Raw genomic sequence first — 24,842 nt, forward strand, 5'->3', positions numbered from 1 at the left:
CGCAGGCGCTAGGCCTACCCACACAAGTGAGGTATCATTTTTATCGGGAGACTTGGGGGAACGCCGGGTGGAAGGAAATTTGTGGCTCCTCTCAGATTCCAGAACTTTCTGTCACCGAAATGTGAGGAAAACTTGTTTTTTAGCCACTTTTTGAGGTTTGCAAAGGATTCTGGGTAACAGAACCTGGTCCGAGCCCAGCAAGTCACCCCTCCTTGGATTCCCCTAGGTCTCTAGTTTTCAGAAATGCACAGGTTTGGTAGGTTTCCCTAGGTGCCGGGTGAGCTAGAGGCTAAAATCTACAGGTAGGCACTTCTCAAAAAACACCTCTGTTTTCTTCCAAAAATTTGGATGTGTCCACGTTGCGCTTTGGGGCGTTTCCTGTCGCAGGCGCTAGGCCTACCCACACAAGTGAGGTATCATTTTTATCGGGAGACTTGGGGGAACGCCGCGTGGAAGGAAATTTGTGGATCCTCTCAGATTCCAGAACTTTCTGTCACCGAAATGTTAGGAAAACTTGTTTTTTTAGCCACTTTTTGAGGTTTGCAAAGGATTCTGGGTAACAGAACCTGGTCTGAGCCCCGCAAGTCACCCCTCCTTGGATTCCCCTAGGTCTCTAGTTTTCAGAAATGCACAGGTTTGGTAGGTTTCCCTATGTGCCGGCTGAGCTAGAGGCCAAAATTTACAGGTAGGCACTTTGGAAAAAACAGCTGTGTTTTCTATTAAAAAAAATAGGATGTGTCCATGTTGTGTTTTGGGGCATTTCCTGTCGCGGGCACTAGGCCTACCCACACAAGTGAGGTATCATTTTTATCGGGAGACTTGGGGGAACATAGAATAGCAAAACAAGTGTTATTGCCCCTTATCTTTCTCTACATTTTTTCCTTCCAAATATAAGAGAGTGTGTAAAAAAGACGTCTATTTGAGAAATGCCCTGCAATTCACATGCTAGTATGGTCACCTCGGAATTCAGCGATGTGCAAATAACCACTGCTCCTCAAAACCTTATCTTGATCCCATTTTGGAAATGCAAAGGTTTTCTTGATATCTCTTTTTCACTCTTCATATTTCAGCAAATGAATTGCTGTATACCCAGTATAGAATGAAAACTAACTGCAGGGTGCAGCTCATTTATTGGCTCTGGGTACCTAGGGTTCTTGATGAATGTTGGACTTTTGGCCATACGCATGGTCATCCCTAGTCTTTTTGCCTCCTTCCTCCTGGTTTTTCTGACCTCTCGCTGTTGGCTCTAGGACTCTGAGCACTTTATCACTGCTGACCAGTGCTAAAGTGCAGGTGCTCTCCCATCTAAAGTTGGTATGATTGACTTATACATACTGCTTACTGGTGTGGGTGTATTTTTTATTACTATCACAGAAATGCCACTTCTAGAAAGTGCGCATTTATCTGTGCTTATAATTCTGGTGTTTTGCAGCTTGACTCCAATCCACGTCTGGGCAGAGTGACAGTTGGGGCTTTGTGCATACTTTTCAGACAGCCTGTACACAGGGAGGGTGGAGGCGTCACCGAGGTGCATCTGCATACTGAATTGTCTTCCTGGGCTGAGAGAAGGGAGAGGCGGGGCACACCTGCATTTGTAAAGACTGTGCCCTGGCCTCACACAATAGGGTTGTTAACCCCCCCACTGATGTTTGGAGCCTGTGCTGAAAGGAGAGAGGGGGCACTCCCAGAACCAGTTGTAACTGGCTGGAACCTCCTCTCCCTACCATTGTAAAACACTGTAAGAACTGACTATGAATACAGGGGAATTTTCCCCACAATTTGAACATGCTTGGAACTTGAAACTGGACACAGAACGCTGATGAATGGACTCACCAGGAAACCGCCTTGGACTGCTGCTGCTATGCTGACCTGTGACCTGCCTGGTCACTAGGAGGAACTGCCACCATCTGCACCCCTTGTGCTGGCCTGTAGCTGGGCCCACCAGCCCTGTACCTTCTCCTTGCTTATTGTTCCCAGGGGCAGGGTGCTGTGGCCCCTGACCCCTGCACCGATCTTCTTTAAATATTGCCTCAGCGCTTGGGGGAATTCTTTAAATATTGCCTTAGCGCTTGGGGGAAAAGAGCTCTGGTGGATACCTGCTGCAGAAGATCACCGCCGCAACCCGGGCGTAAAGGAGGACCTTTGCGCCTTCCTAAAGTGCTTTTGTTGATGGGCAAAATCACCGCCGCAACCGGGCATTCCTTGTTCTGCTGCACGTGGTGAGCGTCGTGGCCTCTAATCCAGGGAGGAAGGCAGCGGATCGCCTGGGTCCTTGGATCGCCCCCCCCTCAAGGGTGCCAGCATTGCCAGGGACCGGCTGGGCAGCTGCTGCCTCGGGGAGCGTCCGTCGGGCCCCACCGGAGGAATCCTGTGGGCGTGGCCCAACTGGTCGTGCCTCCCGAGCCGTGGAGGCTCGGCCAGAGAAGTACCGTAATGCTCCTAGTAATGGAGCTGAGGGCCAGTAACTCCTGACGTCGGGAGACGGAGCACGGTCCCCCTTTTGTGGCCCAGTGGTGAGGGCCCGTTCCAGCCTCCCCTCTCCGAAGGTTTTCGCCTCGGGCAGCCTGCAGAGTGGGAAGGGAACCCCACCGAGGGCCCCGTCTCCGCCGAACCCCCCTTTAAAGTGATCGGACGAGGAAGGAGCGAGTGAGCTCCTTCCTTCAATCTGCGGTGCTCCTAGAAGCACCATCCTGCCGGACAGCTTGCAGGACGGGAAAGGAGCCCTCACCGGAGGCCACGATCCTGCCGAGCTCCGTATTTTCGCCGGGGATACACCCGGTATACGAGTGCTCCTCGGAGTACCGTATTTCCCCAAAGAGGAGCTCCTGCGCTTCTCGTACTGGAAATTACCACCCCATGTATAAAATAAGCGCTGGTGCTTATCAGGTAGTTGTTGTGGCACTCCTAAGAGGATACTACTGATAATATGGGCATCTGAGAATGTTCTATACCCTGCATAACCTCAGTGATAACGTTGTTAAGGTTCCTGGTTGGGCCTACTGGAAATGTTATGCTAACCTATCCACTTTGAGGAAGTGTCTTTTCTACATATATGTGCAAATGTTCCTTCTATGGGCATAACTTGCTAATATGTTTCCCTAACTTGCCATAGGTTTTCTAATGTTCCTACTATGGGCGTTTTATGATATTCTTATGACAAGTGTTCTAATGTAATTACGTGTTTCCTGACTACTGCTTATGTTGCAGAATACTGAGTAACCTGTGTGTTATGTGTGACTACTGCTAGTTTGCAGAGTAACTAATGTGTAACGTTCTGACAACTGCTAAGGTAGCAGGATAGTACTATTATGTGATGTTGGTCTGATAATTACGTTGTGTACAATACAGTATATTTCATATAATCTGGTGTTGTGTTTCATGGTGGTGGGGATATTGCGTCACATGTATGTGTGTGTTGTGCAAACACTTTACGCATTGCCTCCGGGTTAAGCCTGACTGCTCGTGCCAAGCTACCAAGGGGGTGAGCAGGGGTTATCTTGGACGTGTAACTCCCTTGCCCTGACTAGAGTGGGTAAATTCTGCCTGGCTGAGGTGCATACCCTAGCCAACCAGAAACCCCATTTCTAACAATGAACCTACAAGCCCTTTATATCCCCGCAACCAGAAGAGTCCAGCAGACAAAACGGTATATTGCTTTCAGAAATCTGACATCGCAGGAAAAAGTTACAGAGTAAAACATAAAGAAAAATGGCTGTTGTTTTCAGCTCAATTTCAATATTTTTTTATTTCAGCTGTTATTTTCTGTAGGAAAACCTTGTAGGATCTACACAAATGACGCCTTGCTGAATTCAGAATTTTGTCTAGTTTTCAGAAATGTTTAGCATTCCGGGATCTAGCATTGGTTTCACACCCATTCCTGTCACTAACTGGAAGGAAGCTGAAAGCACCAAATATAGTAGAAATGGGGTATGTCCCAGTAAAATGCCAAATTTGTGTTGAAAAATTTGGTTTTCTGATTCAAGTCTGCCCGTTCCTGAAAGGTGGGAAGATAGTGATTTCAGCACCAGAAACCCTTTGTTGATGGCATTGTCAGGGAAAAAACCACAAGCCTTCTTCGGCAGCCCTTTTTTCCCATTTTTTTGGAAAAAACAATATTTTCACTGTATTTTGGCTATTTTCTTGGTCTCCTCTAGGGGAAACCACCAACTCTGGGTACCATTAGAATCCCTAGGATGTTGGGAAAATAGGACGCAAATTTGGCGTGGTTAGCTTATGTGGACAAAAAGTTATGAAGCCCTAAGCGCGAACTACCCCAAATAGCCAAAAAAGAGCTCAGCACTGGGGGGGAAAAGGCCCAGCAACTAAGGGGTTAACATTAACTGCACGCTGCCCATGGCTCTACCTAGGGCCTACCTTAGGGGTGCCTTATGTGCATAAAAAGGAAACATTTGAGCCTGGCAAGTGATTACACTTGCCATGTTGAAAGGCAGCATAGAAACCGCAGACACTGCAGTTATAGGTTTGAGCCATGTTTTCAGGGCTACTCATGTGGGTGGCACAATCAGTGCTGCAGGCCCGCTGGTAGCATTTGATTTACAGGCCCTAGGCACTTGTAGGTCACTTAACTAGGGACTTACTAGTAAATCAAATATGCCAATTATGGAAAAGCCAATTACACATACAATTTCATATAGGGAGCACTTGCCCTTTAGCACTTGTCAGCAGTGGTAAAGTGCCCATAGTAGCCAAACCTGAGCCCAGCACACAGCCACAACCTGGGAAGTAGAGGCAAAAAGTTAGGGGAGACCATGCCAAGGATGCCAGGTCTAACATATGACTAGTATCAGTTAACATATTCACCAAGCTAAAATGAATTCAACATTAAGAAGAGATGGTAGAATAAAAATGAATGGCAGAATGTGTGTTTGACCTCCACTATTTATTGAAAATAAAACTGTTCAGCTAAGTTTGAACGGTGTCTTGATGAAAATAAGGCCTTACTTTATCTAAGAGAAGACACAACTTAAATCAAATGGGTTTGATTTGATCAGTGACTTCGTGGTAGGACTACACAGATGTTTAGATTAAAATGATCGCTGGAAAGACTAGAAATACCTGAGGATGAAGAAAATACCATTTTAAGTACTTTTTATATGGTAGGCAGCATGAGCTTATTCAATCCAGACATTACATAATAGCACTCTATACAATGCTATTATACAATTTCGGATAACTTACTATTCATTCTGAAATGCACATTAAAAAAATAACACCGTGCAATTGGCTTGCACATGCAATAGTCCTTTGCCTTTTACTATTACACTAGCCTGGTGACCCTTGAACTCTCTCAAGACCAACCGATCTCAGTATAACCCCGAATATGTAAAAGCTAGCTTCTCTAACCTTGAACTGACAAATCAATTATGTACCATGAGTGACTCTTAAACGTAATGAAGGTTAACATTTGGCACAAATGTCTGCAGTGTGCAAGGTGGAAGTTGATTGACCTATTCTGTTTCCGTGTTGCGGTAAACACATGGCTTCTTTAACTGGTTGCAAAGCTGTTCCAGATGATGTCAAAGGCCCCACCTGTCCCGCCTGTAAGATATTGTTCTCAATGCAAGCTCTGGCTTTCACCGACTTCTTCCCACTATAGATGTTGTGTATATCCCCGTGGCGTGCTGGTAGCTGGAGGCTTCTGTAGTCAGAAGTGAAACATGACAGTTGGACGGAAGGTTACTCGGTCTTTTTCTTTGATTGGTAGAGAATACGGATGGATAGTTGATGCTCACCATACCAATATTCAAATATTATGTTCCCGTGGTGATTATGGAATCTTGAACAATTTAAACCAGATGACTATATTTAACCTGAATCTGAAAACGAACAGTAGAACGGTAAATTGCGATATTTTGGTTATATGAATTAATTCTTCCCAATTAAAATGAATGTATTGTGCAGAAACAGAAGTAAAATGACATATCCTAGTATCGAGCGTATGCACTTAGGAGAATTTGAAATACGTTCTTTAATTTGTGGCTAAAGCACAGTCCCATCTTCCAGGCGCTTCTACTGAGCTCCGACTACGTGCGCGTGATTTAGAACAAAAAGAGATGATAAGGGTTGCAAGAAAACAAAGTAAACCAAAAACGATAGTACGTTTGACGATGAAAGATAATACACCTATAAAGAGTCTTTCAGTACTCATGCAACTCATAACCAATAACCTAACATAAGGATGTTTCTCGAAACGAACTAGAAAATTAGGTGAGTAAAATCTTCATTGTTTTTCTGCTCGAAGTACATTGAGTTAGGGTGACGTGGTTATTGCAATGCGTGTGTTTTGAATCATTTTGATTATGTTAGTACTTCTGGGACCTGTCTCCAGGGTCCTTAAAGTAAAGTGTGTAGAGTCCAGCTGGACTCTACATCCCTCCCAAACTTTATTGAGGAACCAAACAAAAGTCCAACCTGTAAAAGAAACAATACCAAAACACCACAATCAGTCTCTCGGCCTCGAAAAGGCAGACTGCAGAATTGCAGTGGACATGGTGCAGCTGGGAGCACCCGGACACCTCCGCACGAGTCCATAATTTAACCAGGTACAGCTGGGCACGAACACTGTGTGGATGAAGTCCAGATACTTCAGTTGCTTGTCCACGACCTCACAGTTCGCTGGATATTGTTGATCGGGTCCTGCCTGGGCTCATGTGGTCAAAGTCTATTTACAGTTTCTGATGCGGGTGCATCTGGAGCAGTGGGGAGTCCACTGTACACAGTTCTGGACGGCATTCTGACTCTGGAGATTGTTTACCTCCTAAGACTGCAGATGACGTGACGGCCTGGGGCGCCTGGGAGTCCAGCGGCAGAGAAGCGGCAGTCTTCCATCTCGTGCCAGATCTCCATCAAGCAGGAGTCTCCTCGAGGCCCTTTTGCGGGCTTCCACAGGACTGTGTGGACTGTGCTTGCCTATCTCAGGCCCAGCTGGCATGCACCACAAACTAAAGGAAAATGCCCAGGGGCTGCCCCCCCCCCTTGTCCTGGCAGGAATTGAAGAAAGTGGTGCAGACACGCACCGAAATAATTTAAAATTGCATGGTGCAGACACGCACCAGGTGCCCAGGGCCGCGCCCCCACCTCACAGCAACTGAATGACGGAGTGAGGTGCTCACACGCACCTAGAAAAGAAAAAAACAGTACCCGGAGCCCCCAACCCCCTCACTGAAATTCATGCCATCTGCACGCCTCTTCAAACGAGGCTGTGCTGTTTTAGAAAAAAAAGTGGACAGAAGAAGAAAAAAAAACACAGAAAGGAAAAGAGAGAAGAGAAAAGGGAGAGATGAGAAAATGAGTAAAATGAACTTACCTGCATGCCTCCTCCAGCAGCGTGGCTCCTCAGCATTGTTTCACCAAATCTGCTTCAAACCAAACAAACGGTCGGGAGAAAGACTGTCTTGAAGCTAGAAAAAAAAAGTGCACTACTGGCATCCAGTGGCCAGAGTTGGTATTGCACCCTATTTCTGTTTTTAAAGGGAAAAGAAGCTTGGATGAAGGCATGTTTACAGCAGCACCTTCAGAAAGTGACTGCTCCAAACCCAGAGTGCGCCCGTGGACAGAAACGGCGCAGAAGACGGAAACGGCGAGGAAGAAGGAAGCGACACTGGAAAAGGGAAGAAGAAGACTGCAGCTGTCCCAGCCAAGCTGCAATGGTGAGAAACAGACGCAAGTGCCACGTGAGGTACGAAGAGAGCGCGCATGGTCCGCGCAGCCCCTGGCGGCCGTCCGCCGCCACCGCCAAAAGAACGCCACATGCCCCAGCAGTGATGGACATCACCGCAGGACAAGAACGGGACATGCCAGGCGTTGCCACAGGACGCCCAGAAAAAAAAGAGACTGACACGTGCGCAGCGTGCACAGAGAGCTGCGCCCGAGAATGTGACGACATGGGTAAAGTCCGTGAAGATGGAGAGAGTACCCGAGAGCGTGACGTAACGCACGGGAAAAGAGGCCATGTCAGCTGGCCGCACAGCGATGGAAGATGGCCACTGTTGGCCCATCAGTGAGCAGGTCATCTGAACTGACCGACCCTGCCAGAGCAGATGGCTGGAGTGAGCGCCGTAACAGCGCAGCCTCGAGGCGCAAGAATGGCGCCCTCGAGTGAAGAGCACCGTGGCCAGAGCACCTGAATCCGGATGGCTCGAGCAATCGGACCCTGCATCAACAACCCTTGTGGCTCCATGCGAGACTAGGATGTGGTCCTGTAGGCTGTTCCTCTGAGACGTCTTTGCTGGGCCTGAGATAGGCAAGCACAGTCCACACAGTCCTGTGGAAGCCCGCAAAAGGGCCTCGAGGAGACTCCTGCTTGATGGAGATCTGGCACGAGATGGAAGACTGCCGCTTCTCTGCCGCTGGACTCCCAGGCGCCCCAGGCCGTCACGTCATCTGCAGTCTTAGGAGGTAAACAATCTCCAGAGTCAGAATGCCGTCCAGAACTGTGTACAGTGGACTCCCCACTGCTCCAGATGCACCCGCATCAGAAACTGTAAATAGACTTTGACCACATGAGCCCAGGCAGGACCCGATCAACAATATCCAGCGAACTGTGAGGTCGTGGACAAGCAACTGAAGTATCTGGACTTCATCCACACAGTGTTCGTGCCCAGCTGTACCTGGTTAAATTATGGACTCGTGCGGAGGTGTCCGGGTGCTCCCAGCTGCACCATGTCCACTGCAATTCTGCAGTCTGCCTTTTCGAGGCCGAGAGACTGATTGTGGTGTTTTGGTATTGTTTCTTTTACAGGTTGGACTTTTGTTTGGTTCCTCAATAAAGTTTGGGAGGGATGTAGAGTCCAGCTGGACTCGTTCTAGTGTTTCTGCCAGCCACTCTGCTGAGGGCTGGTCTTACAGATGTAACCCACACCCACCCAACACAGGCGTCACCAGTCAGGTGACCCTGCCAATAAAAGGGGCCGGGCGCACGTGCCTGAGGCCAGTTTAATACCACCCTACCACCGTGTCTGCGTCCCCTTACTTACCAGCATGAGGGCCTAGGGCCCCACATTACAAAGTGCTCCAGACAGAATAGCTTGGAAACGCGTTACAAAAGCAGCGGTATCACACTGCAGGCATGCAGAGACGTAGCGTCGTCAGTATGATGGGGGAGCTAATAAACATTTCTTAAGGCCTTCAAAACATAGACAAGAGAGTGAGTGTGTTTTTTCTGTGTGTGCATGTAAAAAGCCAGATTGAAATCCGACAGACACCTCACAATACCCAAGTGAAATCACTTATACCCAACCATTTGCTACAGAATTCATTTTTAGGGGGGTGTAACACCCTAAACATCAGCATATCGTCCCACCCTCCAAAGCTATGCCCCTACAGGCATGAGTGAGATAACACAGCGCAGTAGTTGCATATAAATATACAGACCGCACTTTCCAGATTACGTTTAGTTGCATGCAATGACGAGGCCTCAAAAGTGCCTGCCTACATACGGAGAAATGAGGCAAAGGGACAACCATAACCAATGGAGTTTTGAATTAAAATACAGAACTTAGCAAACCAAGAATCAGACACATAGCCAATTCATCTTTGTAGATTTCAAAGTGCTTGGTCAAGAAATACAACAATGCAAAAAGATGCACGATTGAGCAAATGCTTCAACAGTTGCCCTTCAACACGGAGGCAGAATGTATTTTTGTCATTAACAATAGGATCACTCCAGTTGGCAGTGCTACCAAGAGCTTTCATGTATGTCTCCATCCCACAGCAAGCTACCAACATGCACACACAGGAGTGAGTTTGAATAACATAATAGGAATATGGATAGAAATCATCGCAATTATATATAATACCATGGGGGAAAACATCATTATAATAGAATCAAGTCTGCCCCACCAGGAGAAAAAAAACTGGATGCCAAAAAGTGATGTTATCATATAATGTTTTAATGATGTTTTCAAATTTTAATTTTATAGTGGCACTAATAGTTTGTGAGAACCATAATCCTAAATATTTGATTTTAGAGGGCTGCCAAGTAAATCCAGTGGAAATAAAAAGTTGCCTATTACAAAGAATATTTACAGCTAATATCTCACATTTATCAGAATTCAGTCAATAACCAGAAAGATGAGAGAAGGTATTAACCCGATGGAAAAATGGCAGCAGAGAGATAGTGGTATTAGAACAGTATAAAAGAATATCATCAGCATAAACTGACATTTCAATTCGTTGAGATTCTAGTTGAAAACCTGAGATATGTGTATCTTGTTGAATTTTAGTGAGAAAAGGTTCAAGTGCTATGATACACAATAGAGAAGAGAACGGGAAGCCTTGACATACCCCTCTAAATAAGGGAAAATAATCTGAAAGCAATCCATTAACAAAGGTGGTAGCTTTAGGGCCTGAATATAGTAAGGCTATTAATTCAATTAGTTTGGGTGGAAATCCAAACCACTTTAATGCTGGAAACATGAAGCTCCATTCTATCCTATCAAATGCTTTTTCAGCATTTAAGGCGATAGCTCAATAGGATCTAGAGGCCTTGGTTAGGATATTAAAAAGATCTCAAGCATTACTGGAGGCTAATCCACCTTTAACAAAACCCGACAGTTCAGGACCTACAAGATCAGGTAAGATGGGATCTATTTGTAGAGTCAAAATGTTTGCGAATATTTAATCATCTGTATTAACTAGAGAAATTGGACGATAATGTTTACAATGTGTGGGATCCTTAATATCTTTTGGGAATAAACAAATCATAGCCTCCTGAAAGGTACCATGAGAGGAGCTGGTTTTGGCGAAAGAGTTAAATGACTGCAAAAGTTTCGGTAAAAGAGATTTCACAAAGTGACTTTAAATTTGAATAGTAAACCTGTCAGGACCGAGGGGCTTTCGATCTGCGAAGAACAAAGATTGTGCAAGATAATTCTAAGAGTGTGATATCTGCTCCAAGTGAGTCTAAATCAATTTGTTGTGAAGAGCGAGAGGCAATGGATCGAAAGTATGTTGGTAAATCTGGTTGGGAAGAATGAGTGCCAGAAGAAAATAAATTGGTGTACAAATTAACAAATTCCTGCATTATATCTTTATCTTTATAAATAATATTCCCAGTTGTGTTTCATAGGGATTCTATTTTATTCCTTTCTCTCCTGATCTTTAGATAATTAGCAAGTAACTTTCCCATAATATCTTGCACTACTTTTTAAGAGATACGAGGAAGTAGCGTTCATAGTTAATCCATTAAATGGGAATTTGGATTCAATAGGAGACCCTAATGATGCCTCATTATTAGAATGATAATAATCAGATTAAGGTTTAAAAAAATGTTTTAACTAATTGCGTAGTTTGGGATTCCATATGTTTTTTCTTGGTGGAAACAAATTTTATAAAAAAAAACTCTGGCTGCTGTTTAAAAGAGTCCCAGATGGAAACAATATAGGTGTCAAGTGTAGTATTTAAAGTAAAGAATTCATTGGTAAAGGTTTCAAACTTAGAAGTGAATTTAGAATCTGAAAGGAGTGCTGTTGAAACGCCATCTGCCTGCATGAGGTGAAAAAGGAATAAGGTCACTATATGCATAAAATGGTGCGTGATCTGAAATCAAAATGGAGCCTATGTCTGAATGGAGAACATTTTGGGTAAGAGATTTACTGAAGAAGAGATAATTTATCTGAGATTGTGAGTGAGATGGGGGTGAATAAAAGGTATATTTAGAGAGGTCTGGATGACATAATCTCCAAATATCAACTAACGAGTTACCGTGTATGCAAGATTTAAATTGAGAGTGCATCTTGGAATGTACAGCTTAGATTACAATCTCCGCCAAATATAACGTATTCATCATCACATAAATGTAATTTATCTGAGATATTGGACCAAAATATATTGTCTACCGAAACAGGTCCATAAACATAAAAAATAGTCAGAGGTATATTATTTATCAGGAGTTTGTCAATAATCCAGTGACCCTAAGAATCAGTTTCCTGATGAACTGTCATGAGAAGCAACTTTTTATAGCAAAGAATAACTACTCCATTTTTCTTTCCCAGAGCATGAGAAGCAAACACATTGCCTACCCAACATTTTTTTAATTTAGTAACTTCTGCCTCAGAAAGGTGTGATTCCTGAAGAAGTGTGACATCTGTTTTTAGTTTGGCTAAATGAGATAACACCCTTTGTCATTTGATAGGATTACCTAGTCCTTTGATACTCCATGTAGTAATTCCGAATGTAACATAAAAACATTAGTAAGCACATATTGTTTGTTCATAGTATCATAACTATTTGCGATAAAAAATTTAAAATGAGGAGAATAAGGAAGTTGATGAATAAAAGGAAAGAAAGAGGAAAGGACTGAGGGGAGGAAAACAAGAAAAGTTAAAAGATAAATCGAAATATAAAGTAGAAAGATAGAAAGTTGCAAAGGTCAAAGAGACAGTACAAGTAATACAAATGACGACTGAGAGACATACCTACAAAAATACAAAACGAAAGAGGAGGGTGGCAACATCAAAAGATGACGACGACAGCCATCAAGGTCAACAGAAATGCAGGGACGGCCCCAACTTGGATGAAGATGCCACATGAAGGTGGACAAAGAGGAATGAGATGCAAGGACATATACCTATAATAAAAGCTAAAAGACTATATTGAATTAAGATTGTAGTAATGGGAGAAAAACTATATAAACAAGTAATAATCTTAAGAATAAGTCCAAATTAAGTGGCTCTTAAAGCGTTCATTTCTTCTGTTCTATGTTATTGTAAGAATTGTTTAGTGCGACCGGATCTTCGAAAGTGGTTGTTTTCTCTTTGTATGTCACTTTGAATAAACATGGATGAAGTAGTCAGAATCTATCATTTATGGCTCTCAATTGAGGATGCATGTCCAAAAATTGCTTGTGGTGATCATCTGTAGCTTTGGCAACATCTTGAGAGAAATACAGTCTGTGACTGTTCCAAATTATTTGTTTTTAGCCTTTACTGCAGACAAGACTTGAAGTAAGTCTGTGTATTGCAAAAATAGTATAATGACTCCTCATGGTTTATTAGAGAGTTTCGGATCCAGTCTGTGAGCCCTCTAGGTATTGAGGGAATTCGTTTAAGATAAATCCAGTAGCATTGGAAGAAAGGTTTGAAAGTAAGTAGTCGAATTGGAGCCCTATGTGTTTTTGGGAAAAACATATAAGCGTGGATGGTTCACATGGTTTCTGTCTTCAAGATCCTCAGTGTGCTTCTTCAATAGTGACATTTCAGATTCCAGGTTTGAAATACGTGAAGCTGCTTGTTTAATATTTTCTATTTCACCAGCAGAACTTGTGATTCCAAGGAAGACCATTTATCATCTAAGTGCTGCAAAGTTTTTGTGGTCATACAGGGTTTAAATGCACACATTTCTTCTAAAATCAAATCTATGGAGGTTGATGAGGGTTTCCATGGGGAAGGAGGATGTTTTTTAGGCCTTTTGTTTGAACCTGTTGGTAGTTTGTTTGATGAGGTCGTTTTCGGAATGGTTCCTGAGTGGGACACAGATCTCGACAAAACCATGTCATCCATGTTGTCGCAGTTAGAGTCTGAATCTGACCTGAGGAGTGATTTGAGGAGTGTTATCTTAAGACTCCTTATTTTTCCCATAAGCTTCAACTTGGAGCGTAAGGATATGCAAAACAAGACTAAATGCACTTGGAGTCAACGTGCTGTAAAGATGTTAAGTAGCTGTTGGAGTTGAAAATCCTAGTATATTCTGTAATAGAATCCAGCAGCAAGTGAAAATATATGCGGAGAGACAGGATGGCTTTGTTAGGTAAAAATCAATGAACATATGTAAGAATTGTTAATGGAAAATTAGCCTAATCTTTACAGTTACTGAATAAATAAGTAACAACACCACCAGGATGAAGGAAAAAATAAAGAAAATGATCCTTTTCTTATTCTCAAATATATAGAGAACAAAAAAGATAATAACATGGATTTACCACAATTGTAAAGCAGAAACTAATTCAAGTTTAAGCAGTTCTGAGGAGAAAACACGTTTGTCAGCATTTAAAATAGCGGATGCGTCTTCATTCTTGAGGAAAATCCTCCAGAGCCCGACACACAAGTAATTACATATAAATAAAAGTTTCTCCCGAGACTCTTCAATAGATTGGGAGGAGATGCGCATTCGTCTCCTCTGAGAAAGAAATGTCAAGAAGCATTTGTAGAACTTGAGGCCTCCTTCGTCCACGGAGCCTCGACATTATGCCGCCATTTTGGTCAGTGCCGTAACCACACCCCCAATTCACTATAAGTATGATAAAAAATGAAGTACAGTTAGCTGGAATATGACCCTCCTTGATTGCTGAACTAAGTAAAAACCACTTAAATGTATGTTGTGTGCATGACTACAGGCGGGAGTGTGCTTCTGTAAAAGAGAGTGTGTGTATGAATGAATGTGAGTATATGGATAAGCATGTCTGTGGGAGTGGAAGTAAAGGAATTGCGTGTGATGTCACTTTCACTACACCTGGTGTTTTGGTGAATTGATGTCCATGGTAAGGCAGACATTGAAATCATATTGTGGTCTCTCATGAATTGTCAAAAGCATTTCCACACAGGCACTATGTTGTAACATTTAGACTTCAGTGCTTACACGCTAGTGGTCTTAGGAAAATTGTCATGTTGGCCTCATGCACAAATTGCAGTGTTCAGCACTGAGGAACAAATGGGCATGAGTTACATCTGACCTCCCTCGGAAACCAGTGGTCCCAATACAATTATGAATATTAAACTCTACACAGCTTTGGCTATGATCTGACTGTTCAATGAACTATATGTGCATCTAGCAATATGATCAGAGCCAAGGCTAAGAATAATTGTCTCGAATCTCCTCTGTCCCGGTTATGACCTTGTCATTTGTTTTTGGATAACAGCAATAAATGTGTTCTTTTTGAAACGACTTCAGTTTTCTCATGCTTCGCTTCTTTTCCTAATCAAATGATAAAGAATTGAAAGTATGATTCATCTGTTCTTTTTTTTCTTTTTGCAAAGAAAATATCATTTATGACCTCTCACTCTCTACGGGTTATCAAATCATCACCTAAATTGAATCATGCTAACTATAAGCTCTCACAAATGTCACTTTAAAAGACCAAAACCATTGCTGACATACGAGGAAGTGCTGCTGTTTGCCAGATGCACACTCATCAGTCAATGTGCAGTGGGGATTCTTGCCCGCCACCTAGGGTAATAGAATAAGTGCCCTATGTAAGAGGCAAACTCTGCGCCCTGGTGTACTGCGAGCGATGAAGCAAAGTGGATTAATTTTTTTTTACCGGCCCATTCTCAATTCCCCACTGTTTCATCTCATCTCACCTGTTCAGGAAGAACGTGCCCAAAACCCCACTGCTGTCAATATTGTGCAAAGGGCCTACATGTCAGGCCAAACCCGAATCCTATTGCTTCAGGCTGACCCTAATGCCAATTCACAAGAGCATTTATGAGTGCAGGAAGTCGTACTATAGGAGTACTTGTTTATCTACTCTAACATGCCTTTGTGAATCAGCCCAGAAATAACTCCATATTAGTAAAAGTGCAAAGTTGGTGCATTGCATTCTGTACGTCCTAGCTATTTATGCATATTCACACAATAGTCCTATTTGGCTCCCATTTTAATTGTTTTGGGCATAATTAACACATGTATTTAAGAGCATGTAAAAGCGTACTACCTTATGTACTACAAAATGCAATTGTGAATAGTACCCATAGTGAAATCCAAATAGGGAAGATCAAAAGTTTAGCAGGTTAGGTTGGATTGGGTCTTAAAAGGGGCTTTAAAAGCCACTTGCATAGATATGGGAGCCAAAGCACGTTTTGAAGATGATCAGAAATGGTCATGTTTTTTCAGACTGAGTAGAAGATGAGCAGCGGCATTCTGAACAATCTGTAGCCTTTCCAGAGGAAAGTCCAGGCAGGTGGAAAGCACTTACTGGATAACAGCACCTTGGTATTCTGCACGAAAAATATTATATACATTTTTAAAGACTTTAATAAGCAAAAAGTAGGTCCTTTGTTGTTATCAGAAACTAAAGACATACTGGTGTAAAATGTGACTCCCAAATGTGTGCATTTGCTCAGAAATGAGAAGAGAACCAAAACTTGATGGCCATCTATAGGATGTCATAAATCAATTTCCCTACAAAATTCTTTGTTGGTATTCATAGACATGCTCACATTACTAGTGAAAAGTAGAAGTCCTTACAAGCAAATGACATGTTTTCTTTAAACTGTCTACATCACTTGCATTACATTGCGTTGTAGCCAAGTCCTGAAAGATTTAGGGATATGCACCCCAAGACATACATCCTACTTTTCCAAATCAGGAAAGTGCTCTTTTACTTGGCAAGGATTGTTTAAAGGATGTGTTGCTTGAGATTTTCTTTAAGATTGGCAAGGCAGGGTAGTGTATGTCGTCTCTATAATTGAGTTATAAGAGTTTTATGCTGTTAGAAATGGGGTTTTTGGTTGGCAGTCACGTTGCCCCCTGTCCAAGCAAGGACCCTCACTCTAGTCAGGCAAAGGAGAAACACACCTACTTAACCCCTGCTCATCCCCTTGGTAGCTTGACACGAGCAGAGAGGCTTAACCCAGAGACAATGTGTAAAGTATTTGTACCACCACACACACAGAAATACAGTAAAAACACTACAAAATAACTCAACACCAAGTTAGAAAAATAGCCAATATTTATCTGAGCAAATCAAGACCAAAATGACAAAAATCCAGCATACACAGGCAAAGGTGTGATTTCTTAAAGTTTAAACTTCAATGTAGCGTTTAGAAACACGAATGCTTTGATTAGGTGATATCACAGCATCGTGACGGAGTCATTCCCAACAATCTGACGCCGATGGCGCAGGTCACAGAGTCTCACGGACCCCCAGGTACAGTACCCTGTGAAAATGAGGAAACAAGCCGGTGCATGGCGTTGGGGATTGAGGCGTTGCTGGACCCGAGGCGGTGTTGGTTCTGGTGCTGCAGATTGAAGGAGCAGAGGTGTCACAAAGAGGGTCCTTGATGCAGGGCAGTGGAGGTGAGGTGACGTTGGTGGAAAGCGTTGGATCCGCGCGCTTCCGGCAGAGACGTTATCTGGTGGTCAAGATGTTGCGCAGCAATTTCCACGGAGTTGCAGACTTCAGCGAGGCTGCAGCGGCGTCGGGCCTGCGGGGTCGTCACACTCCAGTGAGGACCACGGCTTCAGTTGTAGGTGGCGTCACGGGATTCGGCAGCGGAGTCAGTCCAGAGTCATCCGAAGTCAGTTTCTTACTTGATTTTCTACATTCTCCTTTCAAGGGACTGGATTAGGCACCACTTGGCAGGACAGGAGTCTCAGCAGAGAGTCCAGGTGCTGGCAGGGGAAGTTTTTGATGACCCTGAGACTTCAGAACAGGGGGCAAACTCAGTCCAAACCCTTGGAGATTCTTTTCAAGCCCAACAAAGCACAGTCACAGGCAAGGGACACACTTCTCCTCAGCTCTTCTCCTTGGTAGAGGTTCCTCTTGGTTCCAGAAGCAAATCTTGAAGAAATCAGAAGTATGGGGTTTGGGTCCAATATTTATACCCCTTTCTGCTTATGAAGTTGCCCAACTTCAAAGAAAAGTGTCTGCTGTTTACAGGATCCTGCCTTGCCCGGGCCAGGCTCGAGACACAGAGCAGGAGTAGGTGGCCACTCCACTCTAGCACAAATAGCTCATCAGGATATGCAGGCTTCACCTCAGCTCCCTTTGTGTCACTGTCGAGAGGAGATCCACAAACAGCCCAACTGTCAGTCTTACCCAGACAGAGAATCCACAAACAGGCCGAGTCACAGAGTGGTTTAAGCAAGGAAATACCTATTTTTTAAAAGGGGCATTTTGAAACTATCAATCTAAAAACTACCTTCACTAAAAGATGTATTTTTAAATTGTGAATTCAGAGACCCCAAACTCCAAATTTCCACCTGCTTTCAAAGGGAAACTGCACTTTAAGGATATTTAAAGACAGCCTTATGTTAACCTATGAGAGAGCTAGGCCTTGCAACAGTGAAAACCGAATATTGCAGTATTTCACTATTAGGACATGTAAAACACACCAGTACACGTCCCTCCTTTAACCTCTTTGGTGCGGGCGTCGGCCACTGGCCGACGCCCACACACCCTCCCTGGTGCGGGTCACGACCAGTGGCCGACACCAGGAAGGGCATTAATAAATCCTCGGGTGCATCGCACCTGAGGATTTATTCATTTATTTTTTTCTTCCCTGGGGAGACACGGAAGCTACCGTGTCTCCCCCCGCCCCCCACCCGCCCCTTTGTGACGTCAGCACGCCGCGAGGCGCGCTGACGTTGCAAAGGTGTTTTCCCCCCCGATCGCAGCACAGCTGCGATCGGGGGGGCCAGGAAACACTTTGAAAAGGCCTCGTAAGAAAGGGGAGACTCTCCCCTTTCTTACGAGGCCTTCTGAAACTGTTTCTGGCCCCCGATCGCAGCACAGCTGCGATCGGGGGCCAGGAAACCCCACTAGACACCAGGGATTTCACTTTTGGGGGGCGGCCCCCCCGGAAAACGGGCCGCACCCCCCCCCCCAAATAATAATAATAATAATTTTAAAAAAAAATGAAATTGCAGGGGGTCGCCCGTGGGCAGGGTGACCCCCTGTGGGGGCATTTTTTTTTTTTGATGTTGTAGGGTTTCCCTGGGGGCCATTTTTGCCCCCAAGGAAACCATACAACAACTAAAAAAAAATATATGTATATATCTATGTAGATAGACATATCTAGGTACATGGATATATCTATAGATATATCTATGTAGATAGATATATATATATATAGATATATATATATATAGAGGTAGATCTGTATCAATGAGATTTATAAAGCGTGCTACTCACCTGTGAGGGTCTCAAGGCGCTGGGGTGGGGGAACGGGGGGAGGGAAAGGGGCTGGGAGGTTCACTGTTCAAAAAGCCAGGTTTTGAGGCCCTTCCTGAAAAGAAGTAGGTTTTGGGTCTTGCGAAGGTGGGTTGTGAGTGCGTTCCAGTTTTTGGGTGCAAGGTAGGAGAAGGATCTGCCCCCGGTGGTGGTGTGTTTGATGCGGGGGACAGAGGCGAGAGAGAGATCAGCTGAGCGGACGTTTCGTGTGGGGGTGTGGAAGGTGACTCTCGTTGAGGTAGGCAGGGCCTGTGTTGTGGAGTGATTTGTGTGCGAGAATGAGGATCTTGAAGGTGATCCTTTTGTCAATGGGGAGCCAGTGGAGGGATTTGAGGTGTGGAGAGATGTGTTCGTGTCGGCGGAGGTCGAGGATGAGCCGTGCTGCTGAGTTCTGGATGCGTGTAGTTTGCGCTTGAGTTTTAGAGTGGTGCAGGCGTAGAGGGCGTTTCCGTAATCAAGCCTGCTGCTGATGAGTGCGTGAGTGACAGTTTTTCTGGTCTCTGTGGGGATCCATTTGAATGTTTTTCAGTATACGGAGTTTGTTGAAGCATGAGGAGGTATGAGCGTTGATTTGTTGGGTCATCGAGAGGGAGGAGTCTAGGATGATGCTGAGGTTGCGTGCGTGGTTGGCGGGGGTGGGTGCAGGGCCTAGCGTGGTGGGCCACCATGCGGGGTCCTAGGTGTTTTTGTGTGGGCCAAAGAGGATTATTTCGTTTTTGCTTGAGTTGAGTTTCAGGTGGTTGGCTGTCATATATATCACTTTTGTCAATATGTGTGTGGTTTCCCTGGGGGGAAAAGGGTCCGACTTGTCTAGTGGCAGTTTTAGTGCCATAAAGAAGCGCAGAAGGTTTATATGCCTACTGCAAAGAGCACATCTGTATTTTATGTAAATAGCTGAGTACATTAGTAAAGTCTATGGAGAGATGAAGGGCACTTTTGCTGGGTGGTAATGAGGGAATCTGAGGAGGAGGGAGTGGGAGCACCAATAATGATTGTTGGACTGGGCGCAGGAGGTGCTAAAGACTGTGACGAATGGTATGTGACAAGGTGTTTTTTGAGTGTCTTGAAAGTACGTGCTGATTGAGGGAAGAAGCGCAGGTAAGGTGGCCTCTACTGTTGCACGTATCTCACACACACCATCGATTTTGTGACTGTCTACGTAGGCTAGTGTTTTAGAGCAATAGTTTAGCCAATAGCAGAGATGGCATCTTGATGGATGACTGCTGCCTGCACTCAGGTTATAGAGGCCCACTCTGACATAGGATCAGAGACTGAGACATCAGATACTGAGACAGTATCTGAGGGATAGGACAATGGCGCAGACTCTGGGAGTGATTTTTCAGTCAGAGGAGTCCCATTCGAAAACTCCTCTTCCAGTACATTATGAGGGAGGTGATGAGGACAGTCCTGCTGTCCCTTCGCAAGCTGTTCGTGCAACTGGGTAATAGTGGGTTAGGCCAACCCAGAGAGCAGGTGAATGCGGCGGCAAGCAGAGAGAGAGTGCTCTCTTGGGAGCTCACCAATTTAGTTCAGCCCCAAATTCCACCACCCAAATCATATTGTGGAGACATCAAAATTGTCTATGGCAAAACAAACTGGTTTTGTAAGGCAGGCACCTGTGTTTTTGGTCCTGGATTCGGCGGCCATATAGAGAAACACACTAAACCCAAACATTTCTGGAAACTAGACATTCGGGGGAGTCCACAGAGGTGTGACTTGTGTGGATTCCCCAAAGTTTTCTTACCCAGAATACCCTGCAAAACTGAAATGTTGAAAAAAAACTCTATTTTTCTCGCATTTCTGTCACACAAACTACAGGAATATGCTGGGATCCACAACATTCCTACCACCCAGTGACTCCTCACCTGTCCTGATAAAAACACTACCCCACTTGAGTGCCTACACCTAGTGCCTGTGTCAGGAATGGATCACCCCAGGGTCAACAGCTGCCTCACGTAAGGACCAACATTGACCGTTGTGTGATCTATTCCTGTCGCAGGCACCAAGCCTAACCACACAAGTGAGGTATCATATTTATTGGGAGACTTGGGGGAACGCTGGGTGGAAGGAAATTTGTGGCTCCTCTCAGATTCCAGAACTTTCTGTCACCGAAATGTGATTTAGCCACATTTTGAGGTTTGCAAAGGATTCTGGGTAACAGAACCTGGTCCGAGCCCCACAAGTCACCTCCTCTTGGATTCCCCTGGGTTTCTAGTTTTCAAAAATGTGCTGGTTTGCTAGGTTTCCCCAGGTGCCGGCTGAGCTAGAGGCCAAAATCCACAGGTAGGCACTGTTTTCTATGAAAAAATGTGATGTGTCCACGTTCTGTTTTGGGGCATTTCCTGTCACGGGCGCTAGGCCTACCCACACAAGTGAGGTATCATTTTTATCGGGAGACTTGGGGGAACGCCGGGTGAAAGGAAATTTGTGGCTCCTCTCAGATTCCAGAACTTTCTGTCACCGAAATGTGAGGAAAACTTGTTTTTTTAGCCACTTTTTGAGGTTTGCAAAGGATTCTGGGTAACAGAACCTGGTCCGAGCCCCGCAAGTCACCCCTCCTTGGATTCCCCTATGTCTCTAGTTTTCAGAAATGCACAGGTTTGGTAGGTTTCCCTAGGTGCCGGCTGAGCTAGAGGCCAAAATCTACAGGTAGGCACTTCTCAAAAAACACCTCTGTTTTCTTCCAAAAATTTGGATGTGTCCACGTTGCGCTTTGGGGCGTTTCCTGTTGCAGGCGCTAGGCCTACCCACACAAGTGAGGTATCATTTTTATCGGGAGACTTGGGGGAACGCCGGGTGGAAGGAAATTTGTGGCTCCTCTCAGATTCCAGAACTTTCTGTCACCGAAATGTGAGGAAAACTTGTTTTTTAGCCACTTTTTGAGGTTTGCAAAGGATTCTGGGTAACAGAACCTGGTCCGAGCCCAGCAAGTCACCCCTCCTTGGATTCCCCTAGGTCTCTAGTTTTCAGAAATGCACAGGTTTGGTAGGTTTCCCTAGGTGCCGGCTGAGCTAGAGGCCAAAATCTACAGGTAGGCACTTCTCAAAAACACCTCTGTTTTCTTCCAAAAATTTGGATGTGTCCACGTTGCGCTTTGGGGCGTTTCCTGTTGCAGGCGCTAGGCCTACCCACACAAGTGAGGTATCATTTTTATCGGGAGACTTGGGGGAACGCCGGGTGGAAGGAAATTTGTGGCTCCTCTCAGATTCCAGAACTTTCTGTCACCGAAATGTGAGGAAAACTTGTTTTTTTAGCCACTTTTTGAGGTTTGCAAAGGATTCTGGGTAACAGAACCTGGTCCGAGCCCCGCAAGTCACCCCTCCTTGGATTCCCCTATGTCTCTAGTTTTCAGAAATGCACAGGTTTGGTAGGTTTCCCTAGGTGCCGGCTGAGCTAGAGGCCAAAATCTACAGGTAGGCACTTCTCAAAAAACACCTCTGTTTTCTTCCAAAAATTTGGATGTGTCCACGTTGCGCTTTGGGGCGTTTCCTGTTGCAGGCGCTAGGCCTACCCACACAAGTGAGGTATCATTTTTATCGGGAGACTTGGGGGAACGACGGGTGGAAGGAAATTTGTGGCTCCTCTCAGATTCCAGAACTTTCTGTCACCGAAATGTGAGGAAAACTTGTTTTTTAGCCACTTTTTGAGGTTTGCAAAGGATTCTGGGTAACAGAACCTGGTCCGAGCCCAGCAAGTCACCCCTCCTTGGATTCCCCTAGGTCTCTAGTTTTCAGAAATGCACAGGTTTGGTAGGTTTCCCTAGGTGCCGGCTGAGCTAGAGGCTAAAATCTACAGGTAGGCACTTCTCAAAAAACACCTCTGTTTTCTTCCAAAAATTTGGATGTGTCCACGTTGCGCTTTGGGGCGTTTCCTGTCGCAGGCGCTAGGCCTACCCACACAAGTGAGGGATCATTTTTATCGGGAGACTTGGGGGAACGCCGGGTGGAAGGAAATTTGTGGCTCCTCTCAGATTCCAGAACTTTCTGTCACCGAAATGTGAGGAAAACTTGTTTTTTTTAACCACTTTTTGAGGTTTGCAAAGGATTCTGGGTAACAGAACCTGGTCCGAGCCCCACAAGTCACCCCTCCTTGGATTCCCCTAGGTCTCTAGTTTTCAGAAATGCACAGGTTTGGTAGGTTTCCCTAGGTGCTGGCTGAGCTAGAGGCCAAAATCTACAGGTAGGCACTTCGCAAAAAACACCTCTGTTTTCTTCAAAAAATTTGGATGTGTCAACGTTGCGCTTTGGGGCGTTTTCTCTCGCAGGCGCTAGGCCTACCCACACAAGTGAGGTATAATTTTTATCGGGAGACTTGGGGGAACGCCGGGTGGAAGGAAATTTGAGGATCCTCTCAGATTCCAGAACTTTCTGTCACCGAAATGTTAGGAAAACTTGTTTTTTTAGCCACTTTTTGAGGTTTGCAAAGGATTCTGGGTAACAGAACCTGGTCCGAGCCCCGCAAGTCACCCCTCCTTAGATTCCCCTAGGTCTCTAGTTTCAGAAATGCACAGGTTTGGTAGGTTTCCCTATGTGCCGGCTGAGCTAGAGGCCAAAATCTACAGGTAGGCACTTTGGAAAAAACAGCTGTGTTTTCTATTAAAAAAAATAGGATGTGTCCATGTTGTGTTTTGGGGCATTTCCTGTCGCGGGCACTAGGCCTACCCACACAAGTGAGGTATCATTTTTATCGGGAGACTTGGGGGAACATAGAATAGCAAAACAAGTGTTATTGCCCCTTATCTTTCTCTACATTTTTTCCTTCCAAATATAAGAGAGTGTGTAAAAAAGACGTCTATTTGAGAAATGCCCTGCAATTCACATGCTAGTATGGGCACCTCGGAATTCAGCGATGTGCAAATAACCACTGCTCCTCAAAACCTTATCTTGATCCCATTTTGGAAATGCAAAGGTTTTCTTGATACCTCTTTTTCACTCTTCATATTTCAGCAAATGAATTGCTGTATACCCAGTATAGAATGAAAACCAACTGCAGGGTGCAGCTCATTTATTGGCTCTGGGTACCTAGGGTTCTTGATGAATGTTGGACTTTTGGCCATACGCATGGTCATCCCTAGTCTTTTTGCCTCCTTCCTCCTGGTTTTTCTGACCTCTCGCTGTTGGCTCTAGGACTCTGAGCACTTTATCACTGCTGACCAGTGCTAAAGTGCAGGTGCTCTCCCATCTAAAGTTGGTATGATTGGCTTATACCTAGTTGGCATATTTAATTTACCTATAAGTCCCTTGTACAGTGGTATCTCTATACCCAGGGCCTGTAAATTAAATACTACTAGTGGGCCTGCAGCGCTGCTTGCGCCACCCACTGAAGTAGACTTTCAAACCTGTCTCAGGCCTGCTAGCGCAGGGCCTGTGTGCGCAGTTTTCTGCCACAGGGACCTGGCATCTAAATTCACTTGCCAGGCCCAGAACTCCCCTTTTACTACATGTAAGTCACCCCTAAAGTACGCCCTAGCTAGCCCTATGGGCAGGGTGCCATGTATGTAGAAAGGCAGGACATGTGCCATATTGCATGGCCTGTCCTGGTAGTGACAAACAGCCTAACTTGGTGTCTCACTGCTGTGAGTGCTGCCTTCTCATAGGATTGCATTAGAAATTCCCTGCCTTATGTGTAAGGGGTATTGTCTGATTTATGAGGGGTAGCGTAGGCGTGTTTGGTATGGTTGTGATGGGGATAATAAATACTGCTTACTGGTGTGGGTGTATTTTTTATTACTATCACAGAAATGCCACTTCTAGAGAGTGCGCATTTATCTGTGCTTATAATTCTGGTGTTTTGCAGCTTGACTCCAATCCACGTCTGGGCAGAGTGACAGTTGGGGCTTTGTGCATACTTTTCAGACAGCCTGTACACAGGGAGGGTGGAGGCGTCACCGAGGTGCATCTGCATACTGAATAGTCTTCCTGGGCTGAGAGAA

The sequence above is a fragment of the Pleurodeles waltl genome, chromosome 1_1, assembly GCF_031143425.1.
Source record: "Pleurodeles waltl isolate 20211129_DDA chromosome 1_1, aPleWal1.hap1.20221129, whole genome shotgun sequence".
NCBI lineage: Eukaryota > Metazoa > Chordata > Amphibia > Caudata > Salamandridae > Pleurodeles > Pleurodeles waltl.